Consider the following 8,601-nt stretch of genomic DNA (forward strand, 5'->3'; position numbering starts at 1 on the left):
ATTATACAAACGGCTGACCTTGGTGAAGGTGATATTCTGAGCGCATGCAATAAAAAAGACTTTCAGTGTGTGGTAGCAGCACATGCAAGAGGAATGAAATTTGAAGTATGTGACTAAAGAATACAGTGACAGGACAGGGAAAAGACACCCGTTCATTGTCTCAGCCTTGGCTCTGTGAAGCTCTGGAGTTTCACTGAGAGGATGGAAAAATTAGGAGACAAAGAGACTAACGAGAGGGAGGCGACACGCTCGACTTTCCCCGAGGCCTGAAAAGGCGAAGGCAATACAGCGTTTAAGTGACTGTCACAAACTGGGATTGGACACACGGCAGCTGGGACTTTTCAGGCTGCATTAGAGGCTAATTGCTATCCTGAGGTAGCCCTCTACTCCTCTGATTTGCTACCAATGTCATTTGGCATGAAAAACAGAATTCCCCGCAGCCTAATATTCATTAATAGTTGACCAACAACAAATTAATATTTACCCAGAGGCTATTTTCCTCATTAGGACTCAAATTTAAAATTATATTTTTGCCCAGAGTCAGTTTAAAGTTTGCTGCACGAACTGATGACCTGTACCATAAGCTCAATGATTCCCACCTTGAACCTGCTGTGGCCACTCTTTAAAGCTAATTTACAGGTAGCGACTTTATATAATATCATTACATCCATATTGCATACTAGTGTCCTTGACCGTAAACAATCGAGACCACATTTTCTCCAGTATTCCAGCAATATTTCACTCCCTGAAGATCCCACTTCAAGTGTATTCCCCGGAAGGACAATGGGGGTTTTATTTAGCATATTTCCACCATATGTACAGCGCGTGGCCTGGGATGCGGTGCAATGTGCAGCCACATGAAACACTTTTATGGCAGAGGACGCAGCAGACTGTGTGATGGATAAAGATATCACCGCGCTCTGGGGTGTGGATATCAATTGCCGACCAGGTATCTCTCTGGTGTTTTCATTAGGGTGATGGAGAAAGGGGGTAATATGCAAAGCCAGGGCTCCTCTTAGGGAATGACAGCCTCAGTCTATCACTGCCTCCTTTACCCAGAGACAACAACGGAGGAGAAGGTGGAGAGAAAAAGAGGCCGAGCGACAGCATTTTCCATCTCATTCCCTCTCTGCCAACTGATTACAGAGCACAGAGGGGTATCAATCTTTGACAAGTCATTCTTGCTAGGTGCTCATAGAGTTGATAGCTTTTTTTAGGGGTTCATTTTAAAATGAAAATGACTGTGAAATTGTCATGAGGGGTGAGGAAAAGAGAGCAAAGGGGAAGTCAGGTGTGTCAAGGCACCGTTGGCAGATCTGCAGTTTTTTCCTGGACTCAATGGCATCAATCTTGCACATAATGAGAGAGTGAGTTACGTGTTACAGTTCTAATTGAGCTCTTCTTCATTAGGTATACAGGACATGAGCAAACAGCAAAGAGAGTGACGATGTTTGCACAGGCCAGATGCACTGCTAATGGCTTTTTGCTAACAGGCTGACACATGGCACAATTTGCATTCATTAGTAGACAGAATTTAAGACACGGGCACTATAAGAGAGGTCACTGTTGGCTTTGGCTTCTGCAGGAACAGACACAGTATCAGTTGCTCGCCCAATGGGGTGGAGTGGTGATCAAATGGCAAATGGATAACTGCTGGTTAAATGGGGAAGACTGTACAGTGTAGGCTGAAGAATTCATCATGCATAAACCTCCTGGTGGTGACACAATCCAGTTTCTTCCTCTCCTAATCTTCTGGTTCTGTTAAAATGAACCCTGGATAGTGAAGGTTGTTTATGCCGATGTGCTCACTGGTGCTGACCAAACAAGCAAAAGGTCAAATTATGACTCGTATGGCTTAACGGTCCATGCAGTATCGTGAGTCATGGCTGTATGTGTTACACAAAGGTAAGGTAAAGGTAATCATGACACATTATACGCCTCATCAGTCAACCAAGGCGCTCCATAAGGCGCACAAACTATGTTCTTCTATGACTGCAGGTAAGCAGATAAAACTGTAGTCTGTTGTGGTCTTGTATCATACTGTGTATGTTGACAGAGTCCACGAAGGAGTGTGTGACATAATGAATCCACATTAATATCACCAGATGACACCTCTTCTTCTTCCTGTATCTGCCTGCTAGTCATTATTCCTTACATGCGGTCATTTAGCACTCCAATAATAATAATAACGACAGGTTTGAAGCACATTAAGACTCTGTAAGCCTCTTGTTCATTAGATTTTGTTTGTGTCTGCAACTGTCTTGTGGTCTTGTGGTTGTGTGTATGTGTGTGTGGCAATCTTCTTCCAGTCTGAGTTTTGCCTGCAAATAATAATTAGAGTCTCTCTGAATTTAAAAAAGAAGTGCTGTGGCTACGTCTGTAATCATCTCTCATGAAATACCACAATAAGAGGGCTTTGTGGAGAAATCGAAAAGAGAGAAAGAGAATCTGTGCAGAACGAAAGCAGATTAAAACATGAAGGAAGGCTTTGTTAAATTTCACAAGGATGAGAAGAAAGAGAGCAAAGGTTAAAAATCCATCAGGGAAGGACAGAGAGGCAGCGAGTGAAACAAGCTGAACTCATTGTCCTCACGAATGACAAAGTGGAGGGTCAGCACACTTGCTAAACAGCCATTCAGCTAGCAGAGCAGCCTCAGCACCTCAGTCCAGTCCTGAACATCTGCCTCATCTCTGCTCCACGTCACTCTGTGGCTGTTAAACCATGGCCACTCTGGTGGGCTCACATAACATAAAAAATAAATAAATAAATAACGTTTTTATCAGGTTTGATTTGATCAAATCGTGATCTCACCACACTTCACGACTTTAAGTAAAGTAGCAGAAGTATTTCTATCACTTGGATTGACTTTAACTAAAAGCACCTTAAACGATGTGAAACAAGTCAAAAAGCACTCTGAATACACGGCAGCCGAGGCTCGTGAGTATCGACCTTTGTCACAGTAAAGTAATAATATAAGACACAAATAAGTAACAGCCATCGTGCCATTTAAAGTGGCTCTCGGATGCTTTTTATGGTGAATCCAGATGTTTCCTGGGACTGCTCGCGTTGCGTATTGTGTTACTGGGGTTTGAAATAGCCAAAATACTGCGTCACATAGAAAACACAATTTAAAACAGAAATTACATTAATATGGATGTAAAAGCAGCGATGTGGTTACCCAGCATGTGTTCTGACCCAGCAGTGTGGGCACACTGTAATTGGCTTGTTTTTTAACCCAGCAATTTTTTTGTGTGTGAGTGCTATTAAGGAGCAAGCAGCTGCACTGCAAGCTGAAAATGCACCCATAATGTTTTCAGCATTTCGATGATACACCTTGATACATTATAATGTGTATTTCACAAAGTAATACGCTGAACAACAGCGCAATTATGGCTCAGTGTGAGATGGCTCTGAGGTAAGTTGCATTCATAGAAAAATATGATATTTGGCTAAAGCGTGGAGGCATCCAAAAAACAAAATGAAATGAAGGGACTAATATTTGAACAATTTTGAGGTTTAGATTGAACCTAATTATTTTCTCAATTAAAGGCTGTCTAACAGTCAAAAATACAGCCTTTCTGTGGTCCAGATGTGGCCATGCATTGGTAAATTGTGTATGAATTGTATTATTTCGCCCACCTATAATTTATTTAACAGCGAGGCCAGAGAAATCATTATTGCAGCCAATTTACCTCCACTCACAGCACACACTCGGACCTTTTGAGAAAGGCCTTATCACAAAGAGAGTTTGTCTGCACTGGGACTGGCTGCTGTAATCGGTGCAAAACGAAGCTACAAGCACCACAATGAGGAAAACAAAAGAATCACAAACGACAAAGTGTGTTTTATGTATCTTTAGTTTGTCTTCATTTGTGTTTTGTATTATTGGAACGAGGACTGTTAGCTGGCAGCGTCGCCCCGCCCTTCACCCAGACTACACCACACTGTGAAGGTGGCTTTGGAGGTTCACGTCGCACACAAACACACATGGACATACACATACACCACAAACTCCCTGATTGATGTCAAAATGCTCCGGGACCTGAGAAAACTCAAATATTCAGATGATGACACTCTTTACTACCCCTCAGGTGGTTGGTTACTCTTAGTGAAGTTTAGTTTTATAAATGCCTGTACATCCATGACTTTGAAAAGGGTAAATTTAATTAGACATAGTCTGGAAAACTGTCAGATGACAGCCAGGGGCCAGTAATGAGATTTAACCATACATCAATAATCACCTGATAAGCCTGGCTAGAAATAAGCCTTAGAGGCACAGAATTACTGCTGATGCATGGTTCACTGCAAAGTATTTTGGACTGTACTAATAAGCCTGCAGAGAGTGATCAGTTCATCACGAATAAGCCAATTATTTCAGCAGGTACCTGTCTGAGACTGTCCTCTCAAGAAAAACACCAGCATCAAGTGCAACACACACTGCTGTTACATCATTTGACATCCAAACCAAAAGCAGGGTACAGTAACTGGTGATGTGCGGGTCCAGACAGTGAATGTGACAGCTGACATCCATTAATACTGCGAAGAACGACAGCAGCGTATCCCAATGATGCAGCTCTTGTCAGGCTCTACACAGAAAAGTACTTGGATGTGAGTATTGACGCTTGCATCATACACTGCTGGTGTTGGTTGCCCTTTGGTCCTTTTGTGACTTGTAGCTATGATTATCTGACAAAGACTTCTACTATCTGTGTGAATTCTGTTTGTTTGTCACAAAATGTAGGACATTTGTCTGAAAAAGGTTCAGTCTCATTCCTGGAGACTCAAACACACAGCGTTGGCACATCCTTCAGGGTTTCATTCAGATGTAGTTGGTAACGTGTAGCTTCTGGATGAGACGCACACACTTCACCCAACAGAACAGCGTTTGTCCTGTGTGACACCAAGCTACAAATCTTTTCCTAAACCCGATCAAGTGCTCTTTGTGCTTGACCTTAACCAAAGTGCAGGTTCGCGCTGTGCATGTGTTCTAAAGACTTTGTGGCAGCATCGCACACAGACACGCAGGTCTTTTAGAAACAGTGCTTGTCAACCATTTGTGGAGCCAATCACTATAGTGCAAGTTCTGGTTGAGGGAGGCGACTGTCCCAGGTTGGCCCCAGTCAGCTCTGATACCAAGCCAACACTAACAGTGGAAGTTCTCATTCATGGCCAACATGTGCGACGCTTTGGTATCTACAGCAGAATGAGCTACGGCTGCCGAAGATCAGAGTATGGATATCTGAATCAAGTTGTGTGTTACATTTTATAAGGACACAGACTGTCCTGTGTCAAATACTTCTATGGGTCAGTCATCAAGACAGTGTTGAGCACTTGATCTGCACTGTGAGAGCAGGCCTACTGCTGTCCATGATGTGGTTTCTTGCCCATGCAACTCAAATCTCTTTTACCATCCCAGCGTTCTTGCCTTGTGCCTCCCCCTCCTGTGTTTTTCCCTCTGTGTACAATGTCTCCTCTCCACTCTGTGACTTTCTGTTATGATTGGACCTGATGAGCACAGGGAGTGTTGGCCATTTTGGCAGGCAGAGTTTTGGAGGCTGGAGCTATCTGCTGGGGGACGTAGTTTATCTGACTCCACGGGCTGACCTCCTGTTTCCTCTCTGGCCCTATGACGCTGGGAAGGGACTTCCTCAGCCAGTCTTATCAGTTTGAACCACAACATTGGCACAGACCCACCGACCCAGATCTTACAAAAAAAAAAGAAAAAACAAAAAAACACCAAAGTCAAGTCTGTATTTAAGATCCATTGGAGTTTTGATTAGAAAAAATACTTTATTATTTGATATCTGAAGAGAGTTGTGGGGAAGTGGAAGGAGCTGGTGGAGTTGGCACATTGTTCCTTCAGGCAAAGACAGGAGACCAAATAACCACTGAATGCTAATACAGAAACTCCCAGAGTGCTGAGTCCCTTCAGAAAGTCAAAGCTTTAACAGGCAAAATAATAGAAACGATATATCAGCTTTGTTCCTCTGAATATTATGACACATCAAACAATAAGATCCAATCTGCTTGGATCCACTTGGGTAAAGGGGAGCCCAAAGAGCTGCAGCTATGAAATGAGACCAAACCTGATAAGACTACATGATTTGGAGCCAGCACACCTCTGGTCCGAGCTCACGTCTCCATTATTAGGAAGAAAGCTGACCTCTGAAAACAGTGGAAAGTGTGCCTGTGGTAATATAGAAATGTTTCTGAAAATATTTTGCCATTCTTTGACTGCATGGACAGGCTTTCTATTTTATTGTTTTAATTTAAAATTATAGCACAAATGCTTTGTGCTGACTGTGTTTATTCAGTCTAACATTAAAATTAGTGGAAAACAGTATACTTAATGAACAATATTTTGACATTTATTGGAAGAAAAAAATATTTTTTTACTATATTAAGTTCACTTTTTGGATTCACACACACGTGTCCTCACTTTCGCTTCATACACAGAACTTATTTCTGCCCAACATGTCACTTACACCCCTTGAGTTCTCACCTGTCAAATATCAGTGTGTTCACGCTGGTCATGACTCTGCTGGCACACAACGTAATCATAACACTCATATGAGTTCAGAGCTTGAGTGACTTCATTTGCGGCGCACATAAATGTTGTTCTCAGCTGATTCATTTCACTGTGACAAATGCCTGTTACTCCACAACAACAGCCATTACACTTAATTAGCATATTTGCATCATTAGCTAACCAACTAGCCACCAAGTCAAAGCATTAAAGCAACCAGTGTTAACATGGGAGCGCTTGCCTGCACTATAGCTGGCGCTTACAGGCTACGCAGAGGAAATGATCACCGCCCACTTAAAAACAGTTAGCCTTGTCTGTATAATTGTGTTAAGGTGACCATATTTGTGCATTTAGAGGCGTAATAAGACAGTTGCCACCCAAGAGGTCCAAAATACCTGCCAGAGGATTAGGTCATCTGAAAGCAGTCTGTGTGAGAGTGAATGGTGAGGAGGCAGGCAGAGGGTGAGTGAGGGATTGGACAAAAGTCAAACATGTGGTTTTGGATCGTAAAGCCATTAGAAACAACCCAACCCACACACAAACGACTTCAGGCTTCTGGATTTGAGGGCTGGAGCTGTATTATTCTTTGCTCCATTTGAATAAACAGTGCTGCTCCAGGCCCAGCTCTGTTGATTCCACAGGGAAGATAAGCAGGGTAAATAAAGCTGAACTCGGGCTGGAAAAGGTTCCCCCTCGTTGCTGCTCAACTGTTTTACTGTTTAAATGCCTCCAGATGGGAGTTAAGGAAGCATTTTTGAATCACTTTCTCATGTTCTGTGACACAAAAAAGAGCGATTAGTGTGTGTGTGTGTGTGTGTTTGGATACAGAAAGTGTTGAATGTGTTTTAACGTGTGTGTGAACAAGTGGTGAGTCAATCTGCTTTTTACATACATCCCAGCTTGTGAGACCCTGCAGTTTGCATGCCATGTGTAAGAATGATGACGCACAATCATGGCGGACAATTCATCATCATCTGCTGGGAGCTTTCTGGGGGCGTAGTGTGTGTGTGTGTGTGTGTGTGTGTGTGAGATGACTTATCTGTGGCAAACACCTTGCAACAAGGACCACATATCTTACCGGTGAGTAATAGTTTTTAGGAAAATGACACTCCCAAGAGACTAAAGATACATCTTTTATAAAAGATGAAGCACCGTGACAAAGTGATGTGGCGTTAAGTGAAAGATGAGTTACTGTATGTTGCTCTTCTCTCAAACTCCAGCAGATAGATCGAAGCGAGGCGACGTCTCTCCTCAGTTTCCCTCTGGAGTGACTAACATTTATGGTGATGGAAGGCCCGGATCTCCTGAACAGCGGCTCGTTATTCCATTAAAGGTGCCTTCCTAACGACTTGCAGGAAGCAAAACTGATGACAAGGTAAAATAGATTAATTAAGGTACCTCGACGTTGAAGCAGCCACTTAATCATAGATCGCGCTTGTCACAGGGATTTAGGATCTGATTGACTTGAACAGATTATGCCTCTCTTCATTTTCTGCCTTTGTGCGATGGAAAATTAATTGTCAATGACATTTAGTTGTAATCCCCGTCCTTAACCGCCACCCTCTATCTCTGCTTCCTCAATTAATTATTGGCTCTCTTTTATACTCTCACTCCAAAGACTTTCTTCTGGAGACACACCAGAGGCAGAATCATTTCCTCAACTGCTGAGGACAACATCCGCCTTTTGATTGAGTCGAGGCAATCTAATCATCAGCTGTCGCTGAGGCGATATTCTCCTCTCATACTTAGACTGCTGTGTCAGTGCTATTACCCACCGCCACACACACGCACACACACACACACACACACACACACACACGCACACACACACACACACACACACACACACACGTACACACACACACACACTGTCTGAATGACAGCTACAGAGTAGGAAGAGTCCGGTCCACCTTGACTCGTCAATCGTATGTGACTTTGACACCTTATTTCACTGAACAGGAGGCGAGGAAAGGAGAGGAGAGGAGAAAAGGAGGAGAGTAGAGGAGAGGAAGAGGGATGAGCAGGATTAGAGTAAAGATGAAAGAAGAAAGGAGGAGGTGAGGATTGGCAAAAG

The sequence above is a fragment of the Scatophagus argus genome, chromosome 11, assembly GCF_020382885.2.
Source record: "Scatophagus argus isolate fScaArg1 chromosome 11, fScaArg1.pri, whole genome shotgun sequence".
Lineage (NCBI taxonomy): Eukaryota > Metazoa > Chordata > Actinopteri > Scatophagidae > Scatophagus > Scatophagus argus.